Source organism: Macaca fascicularis, chromosome 14 (genome assembly GCF_037993035.2).
Source record: "Macaca fascicularis isolate 582-1 chromosome 14, T2T-MFA8v1.1".
Classification (NCBI taxonomy): domain Eukaryota; kingdom Metazoa; phylum Chordata; class Mammalia; order Primates; family Cercopithecidae; genus Macaca; species Macaca fascicularis.
The window spans coordinates 121,142,576-121,156,681 of NC_088388.1; the positions used below are offsets into that span (position 1 = coordinate 121,142,576).

The following is a 14,106-nucleotide window of genomic DNA, read 5'->3' on the forward strand; positions in this document are numbered from 1 at the left end:
AATGCATTAAGCTGAACTAAAAGGAAGTGCCTGCTGACAAAAAAGAGTTTATCATATATGTAATCTACATTCCATTTTAATCAACACCCACTAGAACTGAAATTAACTATACGGTACAGTTCTTTGTTCATTTCAGTGGTTTTTATGAAAAGAAGCTAAGAAAATAGTGATTAAAAAAGGAAAGCTAAATATTTAGCTGTAGAAAAGCATATAATAAGATTAATTTTCCTCCATAAATGAAATCATTTTGGTTTAAACTCAAGCCTGGATTTTGGTTAATGTTGAGTGGGTTTGTGTTGGGGGCTGTGTGTGTTTAGTTGCACGTGTTGTGAGTACCGGCTTACATTGGATATGTCTGTGTTAACTTGTATTGAATAGATTCTGGGCTAACCACCTGAAACAAATAAAGACTTCTTTTATCTTATTTTACAGAAACCTCAAAAAAAATCAACTCTTCTGAAAAACAATGCTCTGCCTTTCAGTTTTCAAGGACATTAAAATATTGCTAACTTGAAAACACAAGAAGAAAGAGGGTGGTATAAGTAACAGCTGATCTCACTCACTTTTAAATATAAATCATTTCAAATGGAATGATGTCCTTTGCATCTGATGCTATCTGTGATTTTGTCCCTCTTTTCTGGTGCATGAAAAGCAATGCTTCTTTCCTCTGCACTTCTTGTTAGAATTGAAATAATTTTCAAGCAAGATATGGAAAATATCATGAAGGTTAACATTTTTCTCTAACTCCATAAACACGACAGAAAGTCTCACCTGAGCACAGGTATTCACAGCCAAGCAGTAGCAGAAGCTGCAAAACAGTATCACCTCATTTCCCTCTGCTATTCATTCCTTTCCTTGGGACTATCACTCCAAAGAGCAAATTGTTTTCTTCCTAAAGAAAATAGCTCAGACAATAATTTTACCCCTGTTAACTTGTGAGGTAACCACACAAGCTGAGAAATTTGGAACTAACACTCAAAGAGAAAACCCAAACAATAGAGCAGAAAAACTGAGTTGCAGGGACCGGGAATGAGAGTCTAGCAAGCTTTTATAATGAGGAGAGGTGTTAGAAATCAGGATAAAGCAAGTCCTTATCAAGATAAAGCAAGGGTAGAGAGGGGGGCACAGGAACCCCCATCAAACCCTGTCACTTAAGAAAGAGAAAATTCTAACAAGGTTGAGGAAGAGAAAGGAAATGGTGCTAAATAGCTGGCGAGGTGACCCACCGTCCTGTTTGCTCCTTGGCTCTTGCCGAGGGGAATAACAGCCACAGCAGTGACAACGGAGTTCTAATGTGTCAGGTGCAACCTCTGCCCCGTGCTCTCTACCTCCCAAAAAGGAAAGAAAATCATGCCTCAGATAGAACACAACAGGAACGAGCAGGCGCCATCGTCAAGTCCCGGACCCCATCAGCACCGGCTGGTCTATGAAAGCCTCGGATCAAGGGTCCCATTCAAAGGCAACGAAGAACCAGAGACAATGGCAAATCAAAAACTGGCAGGGTTTCTGGAATAATTTAATTCCTCACTCCAGAATTTAGATGGGTATAGCAAGAAACACAGGCGAGAGCTCCTTCACACCAAGACGCGAGCATATGCCTGCCTCTCTGTGGATGTATTTTTAGACATAATATCATGGGGAAGGCAGCCTGTGCACTCATCAACAGCATTTGCTTCCTAACGTGGGTGCAGCCTCTTTTTCACTCTGAGAGTAGCTGATGAGCAGAGGAAGCAATCCACATTTCTCACCAAGCCAAAGGTCAGGAAGGAGGACCCCAAACCACAATCCATTGTCTCTGTGCTCAGAAAGCATTAAATACATTTTCAAGATGTGTTCCAGTATGAGGTCATGCCGCGTGGCAATTCGTTCACTTCCTATGTTTCCACAAATGACTTATTCTATCACCCAAAAGCATAACCAGAAAAAGAAATCACACCTTGACAAAGACAATTCAAACACTGTAGACGAAGGATAAAAATATTTGACAGGATATCTATTATTAATAACATGTACTAAACTTTTTAACATGTCTGTTAAAAGCAAGAGATGGATAATGTTTTATGTCAGATTTAAATGTGCTTTAGAATTGGATATTCCTCGCATTCACTTCAAGCTTCAAATATTTAAAATAATAAACACACACAAAAAATAGCTCAGCTCTTTAAAATGTGATAAACTAGAAAGGAACAACTCAGCCTTTGCAAGCAAATTAACCATAGTCTGGTATATTCTTATCTGATCTGGGGAATTTTCCCTTCTTGTGGAGGATTTAAAAATTTTTAAAGACTCTTTTAAATTTTTCATATTAAAGTAGTAATCAAATATGTATGTGGACATATTTATACACAGAAAAAATTCTCAAGTTAACTTAAACTTATGAGAGAAATCCAAGGAATAGTAGGTCAAACCATCAGAAAAGAAAAATAACCATAAAAGCAATTTTTAACCACCTACCAATTTCTAGTTTCATGCACTTCTGGAATACAAATGGACTGAATGGAAATGAATGAAACTAATTTTTCACAACCACTATATTGCAAAACAAAATTACTTAAAATGAAGAACAAACAGCCCACCTTCCATATTTTTGAGTCAGAATTTGTTTGTGTCAGAATTAGTTTTTTTAAAAATATCATATGTAAGTAATCTATAAAAGAGAGTTACAGGATGGATTATTTCTAACTCTACAAATAAGCATTCTGAGTTTTGATTTTCCTTTAACGATTGAAACAGTTTACAATTTCACATTGTAAATCTCACTAGGACTGAATAATGCTCTCACATGGATTGACAAAGAAAGAATAATTCATGTCAGACCAAAAGGCTTCTTTCAGTCAGTTTCATGCAGCTTTCTTCCAACAGATCTGGGCCAAAACAAATGTAGAATCTTGAGCTGAACTATCCATCACATTTCCCTAGTCTTTCAACTAATGACACTGCAATCAGATCGATAGAATGTAATAAGAAAAGAGCTTTGCATTTCTATACCTATTAATTCGCTGAGTAACTCCAGCAGTAAAACGTGACCTGAAAGGAAAAACACTCAAGGAAAATGAATTCTCTTAGCATATTGAGCAATGATTCCCTGACCCAAATATGAACACTAGAGTTTCTATCTTCCAACCATGGTTATTAAGATCTAAAGATCAGATTGCCTTGTCAAGAGTGAGCTTATTCTTTTTTCACAAGATTCTCTGCAATACACTCACACCACAAGAGGTCTAGTCAAATTGGCCATTTTTTAGAATTTTGGAACAAACATCTTTCAAGTGCAGGTTAGAGTATCTGAAAGGAAAAGCATTGTTCTTCACTTCCTAGGCCACCCTGAACTACCATATTTCTGATCTTGGTTTTCTGTGATGTTCTGCACTGAGGAATTGGGTTTAGAAAGGGTGAGGCAGGGAAGGAATCGTGGGAATGCTAATTGAGCTCAGCCCCATTCCAAATTATTGCATTGGTTTGAGTCTATGCAAACAGCGACAGACATAACAATGCAACACGATGTCTGGATACTCCATATTTATCACCAGAGACAGAGAACCAGGAACACACAGGATGAGCTCTCCGTGGGAAGGATGAGGCAAAGAAAGGCTGGCCTGAGATGTCCTGTATTATCATGTGCGTGTCTAGATTTTAATGTCACTGGAGGTTCATAAACAGTAACTTTAGTCATAAAAAGTAGACTCTTTCTACTAAATTAGGGTTATAATGTAGTTCAATCAACCACTAGTGTAGCAGAAAGAACATAGGTTTTGTTGCCAGACAAACCAGAGTTTGAATTTCAATTCTATCATATACTAGTTAGCACCTCTGAACCTCAAATTTTTATTAGTGAAATAGAAATATTATTGCTTTCTTGAAGGGCTACTATAAGAGTTGAGTGAGATAACATATGTAAACTATGTGGCACATGACAGCTAACCCTTTCCCCTCCCAATCCTTGTGTTTCCAAATATAAACTAGCAGTAAAAATACAATCTTGGCTGGGCACAGCGGCTCAGGCCTGTAATTCCAGCACTTTGAGAGGCCCAGGTGGGTGGATCGCTTGAGCCCAGGAGTTCAAGACCAGCCTAGGCCACATAGTGAGGCTCTGCCTCTACAAAATAAATTTTTTTTAAGTTAGCCAGATGTGGTGGATGTGCCTGTAGTTCTAGCTACTTAGGAGGCCAAGGTGGGAAGAGAGCTTGAGCCCAAGGAGGTTGAGGCTGCAGTAAGCTATGATCACACTACTGCACTGCAGCCTGGGCAACAGAGTAAAATCCTGTCTCAAAAAAATAAATAAATAAAAAAGGAAAAAATGCAATCTTCTTGTACGAATTAAATGACATAATGTATATAGAACTCTCAATAAACTGTTCAGCAATGCACAACTGAAGGTATTATTGTTGACAAAAATAACAATAATGCCTTAAAAATTGAATATGTTATTTCATGTAAGACATAAAAAAGTAGTATGGTCTGGAACCTCCCTTTTTTGCAATTATGTGTTTAAATCCAAGGGGAAATATTGCTACTGGAAGAGCTGTATCAACTGAGTTGGCCAACAGCAACCAGTCTTTCAGTGCACGCCAATCTCAGTTGCCAATGGTAGCACCATCTTTTGAAGGTAAAAAAAAAAAAAAAAAAGTACTTAAAATTCCAAGTTGAAACTACAAGAAGAAATCTAGCAGTGAGTTGGCGGAAACACCTTTGCTGAGAAGTAAGAATAGCACGGCTAAGTGTTCCCTGTGTTTGCAATGAAAGAGGAAAAGATCTGATTATTCATTTAATAAGTTTTTGTCTATCAGTAGAATATTCATAAAACAGTATAGGTGGGAGCTGTAAGGAAGATAAATTGCCCTCAAAGAGCTTTAAGTCTAAAGTAAAAATATTTACGTCATAAAATGAAAATAATTACAAAACCTGAAGTGAGAAAACTACTAGTAGTCTTGGAATAAAGTTTGGTGGTAATTGATGTTTGACATCTGCAATATCAGAAGTATTTTAAAAGGCCCTCTTTTATTACTTTGTCATGACAATCATTAACTAATGAAATCAGACAATAGACGAGAGCTTAAAATAATTGCTGCAAAATATCAAGCTTTACTAAGACATCAAGTTCATTACCTATGCATGGTCTGGATAGAAAATATTGGAAGGCTTGCAGAAACTAGAAAACCCATTCAATAGGTATAATTAACTGAAGAGGATGTCTGCTGCTTTTAGGGGAAAATAATAATAACAATATCTACCACTTACAGACTACTTATACGATGCCAGACAACGTGCTAAGTGTTTTATGTCTAACAACGCACTTAATCTTCAAAATATCCCTAAGAGATGTGTACTACTGTTATCATCACAGCTTTACAGATCAAGAAACCAAAGCACAAAGAGGGCAAGTGACTTGCTCAAGATCACAGAGCTAGCACATAATAGAGTCAATTTCCCACCCAAGCAATTTGATGCCTGAGCCCATGCTCTTGACCACTCTCATCATTTTTTCCTCCTTAGAACCTCATTAATCTGATTTTCAGTAAAAGTGGGACCAAATGGCCAATAAGCTAAGTTTACTGTGGGTTAACTCTAAGAAAAAGAGAGAGAGAACGCACTCGGTCAAGTATAACTTATGGTCAGAAGCAAAATATAGCAGTGTAAATTTATTCATTCCTTGAATGCATTCATTCATTCAACAAATATTACTGAGCATGACTCTACTATACTGAGCAGATCTCCACCCCATCAAAGCTCACAGGCTAGTATATGAGACTGCCACTAAAAGAAGCAATTGGGCCAGGTGTGGTGACTCACAACTGTAATACCAGCATTCTGGGAGACGAGGCCGGAGGATTGCTTGAGCCTGGGAATTCCAGACCACCCTGGGCACATAGCGAGACCCTGTCTCTACAAAACTTAGCTGGGCGTGGTAGGGTGCACCTGTGGTCCTAGCATTCAGGAGGCTGAGGTGGGAGGAGCGCTTAAGCTCAGGATTTTGAGGCTGCAATGAGCTACGATCCTGCCACTGCGCTCCAGGCTGGATGACAGAGAAAGACCCTGTCTCAAAAACAAACAAACAAAAACCCACAAGTAATCCCAATATAGGGAGTAAGTGCACTGTTAGAAAAACTAACAAATAAAAGCCCACAAGCAATCACGATACAGGGAGCAAGTGCTGTAGTAGAAAAACCAGAGCTGAAAACTCAGAGTAGTATTTTTCCATATGGGATAACTGTTAAGAGAGCAGGTTCAGGAGATCAAAACTGGCTGGATCCAGATTTCCCAGACAGGAACAGTTATCAGTAGTATTTTCATTTGGTTTCATTGCTAACCACAATCATTCCTTCTAATCTGGGGCTTTGGAAAGTGTCTGGGGAGGGGATTTTTTTTGGCACTGTGTGGCATGTGCAACTCAACCAGGCTGCCCTTTTGAGTTCCCTGGAGATGCGTGTTCTCTGCTTCTGAAACAACTTACTCTAGCCCAGTCACTACAAAGGGAAGAAAGACACCTGCGTTTTTACCTCTCACCCCTGATGCTTTACAGAAATTTAAAAAGAAAGCTCTGTAATAATTCAAGGAATGCAGGTACATACATTTTAATAATATTATTATTTTTCCTGATATTTTCTGATTTTCCTGATATTTTCCTTGGTATTTTAATAAACTTATTTCTAGTCTTTTATATATGTGAATGTTTATTTTTATTTATGTATTTTTTACAATGTTTGGATCATAATATAAATATTTATTCTTCCTATTCTCTTAGTTTAACATTGTATCAGGAACATTTTTGATGTTTAAGAATCTTTCAAAAACAGTTTAAAGGACAATATAATATTCCATTTTATAGATATAAGTTCTTGACCATTCCTCCAATATTGAACATTTAGGATACTTTCATTTTTTTGCACTATGCATAAGGTTTTAAGAGACAGCTTTTTACATGAATATTTGACTGCTATCCTTAGTAGAGATTAGGAGTGACATTATCGGATGAAAGTGCTTTCTGTCTTTTTTTTTTAAGTATTGCTAAATAGCTTTCTAGAAAGTTTTGCCAATTTGAAGGGAGTTGAAATTTCAGTAGGTTTGAGTTTTATTTAGCAGTGTTTTTAATTTTTTTTTATTGAATTCTAGTGAGACTGGATTGATATTTCAAGAGTTCATTGATCACGTCTCTTTTTTAAATTTTTGTTAATTACCTGTTTGTGTTCTTTGTCATTTTCTCAGTGCTGCTGCTATTATTTTTCTGATTGATTTGTAAGATACACACATGTTTGTGTATATGTGTGCTTGTGTATATATACACACACATGCACAGACATACCTCTATGTATACATGTATTTGAACTCTTTTTCAATTATTGCAAATGTGTTTTCTACTTTTTTTCAGTTTACAGAACTTTTACGTTCTATATACGCAGATGTATTGATGTTTCCTTTGAGGACACCATCACATGCTTTTATATCTTGAAGTATTTTTTACTCAAAATCAAATACTCACTTATATTGTCTTCAAGTTATTTATGTGTACGATTTTTGCATGTAATCTACCTGAAATTAATTTTGGTGCTTTCTATGAGGTGAGAATATAACTTGAGGGTTTTGTTTCCCCTTCAACAGGTAATTTTCCTAGGATCCAGTCCTACTTATATTGATATTTTAAGTGTGACAAAATTGTTTATATATTCAAAACTGTCTTGGGGCTGCCACCTATTCCATTCAGATGTTCGTATTTAAATTCTTTCTAGTAAATGAAACTGTCAAAACTTATTTCTGTTTTGTCAACACTAGGACTATCAGTGTGAGAGACAAGAGTATCCTATTGTTTAAGGATTGGGCCAAGTTGTATTGCTGATTATGGATGTGATAAGACAACTGCAAAAACTTGCTGGGTCTCAGAAATGGCCTTGGTGGCCAAGCGGCTGAAATTTAATTCAGAAGAGTTGAGATTAGGATGGGAGATTCCACCTTAAAGCAACCAGAGGAGCTAGAAGTCAAAGGGGTCAATCAAATAAAAATCTGCAGAAGAAAGCCAAGGCCCAGGTACTGACAAGAACACTTATAAATTAAAGTTTGAAGAGATCAGACCAAACCTGAGCTCATCTTCACACAACCAGGTGACAACAGGAGCCAAGGCATCTCAAAGAGCAGAAGATAGAATATGGGGTGGGGAGGAGCAGGGATTCAGGCTCATCTTCTAGGCTAGCATAGGGACAATGCATGGATGGAGAGAGTGGGTCCAGGGCAAGGAGCACCAATTTATTTGGGCATCTTGTTTGCAGAAACTTAACACCAGTTTATAATTCCTCAAGATACGGTGAATTTATTACAGAAAGCGGACCTGGATAATTTAAATGCCCCTCCGCCCCTTTCTTTGGTTGATACAAAGACAGAGTTTTGACTGAAATAAACAGAGGAGGATATCTGTCTCAGTTCACCTTCTTTGGCAGTGCCAGAAACTGATTCAAATGGAAAGAATGAAAACTGAAGCAGCTCATTTACCAGGAGTGTGCTAGTTATTGAAAATAAGAGAGTTTCCAATTCTGAAAAACAAGTCAATTTAACTAAACAGTCTTGTCAAAAGAAGATCACTTCCCCTATCCAAAGTACAGTGAGGAAGGGGCTGTAACACAATGACAGAGAAACTTGCCAGTGTCTACTTCCTGCTGCAGTTTTGATGAGTCACTGGCATGGCACACAGCTAGTCCCACAAGGCCACCACGCTGCACTGGCCACGCAAGAGCATTTCTGGGAGTGATAGGGAGTAATGGGTAGTGGCTGGAAATGCAGTCTTTGGTGTAAGCTGATCAAAGCTTGAGTCTAGCAATGCCAATAACTAGCTATCTGTGTGATCTTGAGTGGTTTCCCTAAACTCTCTGAGCTTCAGTGTCATCACCTGTAACATGGGCATAATAATTGTATTCACTTCATAAGGTTGTTGCAACAACTAAATAAGAAAATGTGTATGCACTATATATAGGCCTGATTCATATGTGGAACTCAATTAAATATTAGACTGTGTTCAGAGGCAGTATAGTGAATGCAAGCAGTAGAACTAAACCTGGACTCAAACACCAGTTCTACTACTTGTTCACTCTATGGCTTCATCCCTCTATGCCTCCTCTAGAAAATGTCCATATTAATATAGTGACAACTATTCCATAAGACTGTTGTGAAGATTAAGTGAAATAATATGCACAGGCACTTGATAATGCCTATCTCTGCAAAGACTGGCTACAGTTATTGCTATCATTTTAGTATCCAGAATGTAAAGCTAAAAACCCTCAGGTCAAAAGTCAGTAAGAAACTGAAAACATGAAATAAGGGAAAATTTCTTTTCCTTTGGAAATCTACTATAACTAAAGCTGATTTTCTGAGTTGGTTTTCCCCTCTCTAATGGAAAATCCACATTGCAATAAAATAGATTCCTGTGGCAATGCTAGAGGCATCCAGCATGTAATCACAGACAAGGCAACACCTTTAAAACAGCTGGGATGACACTTGCAAGGCTCTGCTGAGTTCATTCAGAGGGCACAGGATGTCTTTTCTCCAGACTGTGACAGCAGGCATTCTCTCTCAATGCTTTCTTGGGAATCCTGTGGGTGATTTCAGAGCTAGCAGCCAGGAAACATCTCTGGCTATGATAAGAATCCCAAGGAGACCTTAGGTGTCCTGATTCCTAGGGCCATGCATCTCTACCCACTCAAGATTTTACTTTTAAATCCTTTCATCCATCCATCAAGCATTTATTTTTTAGTATCTAGGCTAGGGGCTAAGTGTAGAGTGGTGAACAAAACAAATTAGGGGCCGGATGTGGTGGCTCATGCTTGTAATCCCAGCACTTTGGGAGGCCGAGGTGGGCAGATTACTTGAGGCTAGGAGTTTGAGACCAACCTGGGCAACATGTCAAAACCCTATCTCTACTAAAAATACAAAAATTAGCCAGGTGTGGTGGGGGAATGCCTGTAATCCCAGCTACTAGGAAGGCAGAGGCATGAGAATCACTTGAACCCAGGAGGCGGAGATTTCAGTGAGCCAAGATCACACCACTGTAGTCCGGCCTGGGCGACAGAGTGAGATTCTGTCTCAAAAAGCAAAACAAAACAAAAAACAAATGAGGTCCCTGACTCACAGAATTTACATTCCAGTGGGAGAGTCAAACATGAATCAGGTAAGCACACAGGTTAACATGCAATTGCAAATCGTGATATAAGTACTGCAACTGAAAAGAAGGGGATTGATTAGGTCTATCTGTAGGGGAAGACTTCCCTGAAGAAGGGGCATTTAAGCTTATATGAAGCATGAAGCCAACTGTGGTGACTCACGCCTTGTAATTCCAGCATGTTGGGGGACCAAGGCAGGAGGATCATCTGAGGCCAAGAGTTCAAGACCAGCCTGGCCAACATAGCAAAACCTGTCTCCACCAAAAATACAAAAATTAGCCAGGTGTGGTGGCAGGCGCCTGTAGTCCCTGGTACTTGGGAGGCTGAGGCATGAGACTCGCTTGAACCCAGGAGGTGGAGGTTGCAGTGAGCCCACATCTCACCATTGCACTCCAGCCTGGGCAATAGAGCAATACTCTGGTCTCAAACAAATAAATAAATAAACAAACAAATATGAAGCATGAGATATAAGAAGCACCACCAGCTTTGAGTATAAAATCTTCACAAACATTGGCTTGGAGAAAGCTACCACCAGGTTGAAGAAATTACCGATACCGCTCACCAGTGGCGGGAAGTTACCCCGCCACTGGTGAGCCCCACGCCAGCCAACCAGAGACCCCTGGGTATCCGAGCTTCCCAGTTCTTCATTGAAGGAGGCAAAGGTGAAGACAAATACCAGTTTAGTCCTGCCTACCACAAGGAAGGAAGGCAAAGTGTGTAGTCATGAATCCTTTTCCGTGAGCCTGTTCCTCCTTCAGCACCTGATATGTGTATCTCATAAAAAGGGTGCTTTTTGGAGAATGACTAGCACAAAGCTTTGTCAATATAAATCACAGAAGTTTCAGTGGTTGCTGAAGATGGAGGATATGGGTTATAAGGTGGGCAGGATGGTCCCTACAACTTGCATAGGAGCAGTCTCCAGGGGGAGAAAGGAATGAAATCTCAATTCCTATATAAGCTACACAGACATGAAGATGTTTCTCCCAAACCCTCTATTTTCTACCAGTTTAAATACAGCACATTCCTCAGAAGCCAATTCAAGACTGGCCTCATTCCATGAAACTTCCCTACATCCCAGAGCATGTCGTCTGCCCCCACAGTATCATCCTTCCACCGCACTGTGCTGCATTGTTGTCGAGTCACTCAGTGAATTATTTTCTTGCCCACTCAATAAGATGATATACTCCTCAAGGACTAGGACTATTCCCTTACTTCTTTTGTATTCCCCACAGTGCTGTGCTTACTATTGTGCCCCACTCTAGGCACTTAACATATCAATGCCTGTTGGGTAAATGAATGGTTTAATTAATCCATATATCTGTAAGATTTCAGTAGGTGGGGAAAATAAAAAGAAGTGGCTCTGAATATAACAAGATTGAGCCATCCCTGGCTGGGGCTGGATAGTTATCTCTAGGAGAGCGTTTAATACTGTATATTGGTTCTTATTTAAACAGAGGGCTTAGGGTCCTATATCTGGAGATTTTCATCTGTCTAGGGTAATTGAAGGGCACCTCTGCCTGGCAATAAGTGATGGTCTAGGAAGACCTTTCAAAGCCCTTTCCATTTCTAATTCTGATTCTGTAGATTCGGATGTGTTACCATCTCAGTCCAGAGAGTACATGGTGTGAATGTGAGCCAGTCCTTACAACAGTCCCTGAACCATCTCTGGCAAAGATGCTCTGGAAACTCCAGACCCCTCTCTGAGCTCTGGAATGGAAGATACACCCCAGCCCCCACTAAATCAAAGCATATTCCAAGGACCACCAGAGTGCAGCCATTGGTTTAGCCTCATTAACGCTGGGCTTCTATGAAAGAGTGGGGAAGAAAGAGGATTGTTGCATTAAACTATTTGTCTAAAAATGAAACAAGGAAGATTCAGCCCAGAGCGCAGTGCTGCTTTACTTTCTTCATGTTTTAATGGAGGTACTGCATGAGGTAATCTTTTAAGAAAGTCTTAACGGGTTGGAGTAATTTTATTGTACTTTTATTATTATTCTCATTTAGAAGACTCGGCTCTTTTATTCCCAGCTGGGATTAAAGGGCTCCTTTCTATTTACTTCTAACAAGCTTTAATATAAAACATAGGAACATAAAACTTGCCTCTCTAAAGGCGCCAATAGCCCATCAAATCTGATGTCACTGGCTCAGAAGACACTGAAACAAAAGGCCAGTCTCTGCCAAGCCAGGCATCTCACACAGCCCAGCAGCAGCAAGACCGCCGGACAGGAAGGTCTGAGGCTCCACGCATAAAGCATCCATCACTCCCTGGACTCACCCCAGCACAAAGGACTCGGTTTTCTCCCATTAGGCAGCACGGTATGCCCTCTTACAGACCCCTTGTCACACTCTATGACCTCCTCGGTTGGTGTGGTCTTTGTTTCCTGCTCTCATTTCAAAATGACTCAGCTGGCATAGGATTGAAGCCCAGCCAAGTTTTTAATTTAAAAGTTGCCCCTCTCTTGAAAGCCTTGGGTGAGTTTGCTGCTAGGCAGGTGCCATGCTTTAAAGCTACAAGCAGGCATTGTTTTCATAAGTATTGTCTACCTGTAGAACTGCTTGGAATCATTTTGCTCACTTTGGCTTTTCTAGTCTCACTTGGCACCTTCTCCAGTCTGTCTGGTCCCCTCAACTCTAAAACCCCACTGGAGTTCAGTGAAATCAATTCACCGATGAAGGAAGAAAGTGTTTAGAGACACAGAGTTCCCCCACGCAGCAGTCACTGGCAGCATAAATCACAGGAAACTATAGGAAGGGGCAGCGAAAACCCAGTGAGCTTAGTCCATTATGCATTCAGCCTGGAATAATGACCTCTAATTTATTTTAGCTACGTTGCTCTTTGGGAGGGATCCCCTAATCTCAGTCTGAAGATTTCAGAATATTTTTCAGTTGTTCTTCTTGCCTTTATACCCAGGACTATGGCTTATTCTCTATCTGTGGAGTAATCTACTCAGACATTTCCCCCTACATCACCATCTGTTCTACCTTGAATTTTTTACCTCTTCACACTATCCCAGCCTTAGCCTGCTCTGCTGGCTCATTCAGTGATCTTTAATTTCTCCTCTGCCTTTATGTCTGGTTGCTTATGTTTTGGGGCAGACAATAGAGGTGATATAGGCCATTATTCATGAGTAGCTTCAAGGGTAACGTGAGAAATGCCTCATCTCCTGACCTCTTTTAGCATAAGAATTGCTGATAAAATTCTGAACTGAAAAGAAAAGTTCTTCTAAGAAAAAATATTACAGAGCTGCTCACTCTGGAGCAACTTCTTGGAGAAAAGACCTGAGGTGGGGAGGGTATTCATAAAAATGTTAAAAAATAAAATAAAAATGTTTCACACAAAGGAGAATATTGATTATCATTGAGATCACCAGTTTATTACAATCCATAACAGCATCTGGGAATGGCAACGAAAATTCAAAAGAACTAAAACATCGTGACAGCCAACAGTTGAATGGGACTATCTCCAAGCCTAATAGACTAGGGGTCTCTCACAGGAAGCTGAGTGGGCCCTGTTGGTTTCCCTCTCCTCACCTCCATTCCATCAGCCTCAGATGAGCAATGGCATCGCAGAAAATACGCAGTAGGAGAAAGAAACTCAACTACCTACCGGCAGCCCCATCCCTCTCTACACACTCTGGAGTTGCCAGGAAGAGAAATGTGCAGCCCCAGTGAAATGCCCGAAACTGTGGTTCTTAGAGGAACGTTATCCAACAATTACCATTGTGCAGTAAAATCCTCTGGTCTCTTCAGACACAGACAAAACTAAGCAATTTCTCACTGCCCATTCTCCCTGGGACATCTTTTCCACAGCTGAAGGTTCAACTCTCCACTTTACCAATATTGCTCATTTATATTCTCTTTGCCATCCCAAGTCTCTCTCCAGAATACCAAATACTTCCAAAGCCCTGCTAGACTTTTGCCAGTGGCCCCCAGGAAACTAAAATTCAACATAGCTAAACAGAACTCC

At 39.8% G+C, this 14,106-nt stretch overlaps 1 long non-coding RNA gene across 10 annotated transcripts in view; it reads right to left on the minus strand.

Moving 5' to 3' along the window:
- The window catches only part of LOC102123831 (uncharacterized), a 337,031-nt gene that overhangs the window by 277,480 nt on the left and 45,445 nt on the right, over window positions 1–14,106 (minus strand). For 2 of the 10 annotated variants that reach the window (XR_012423819.1, XR_012423818.1), the window contains exon 1: window positions 1,227–1,401. The exons of the other annotated variants lie outside the window; for them this stretch is intronic. This is a non-coding gene — a long non-coding RNA (uncharacterized lncRNA). Of the gene's footprint in view, window positions 1–1,226; window positions 1,402–14,106 lie in introns of those variants that run through there. 10 annotated transcript variants of the gene reach the window in all.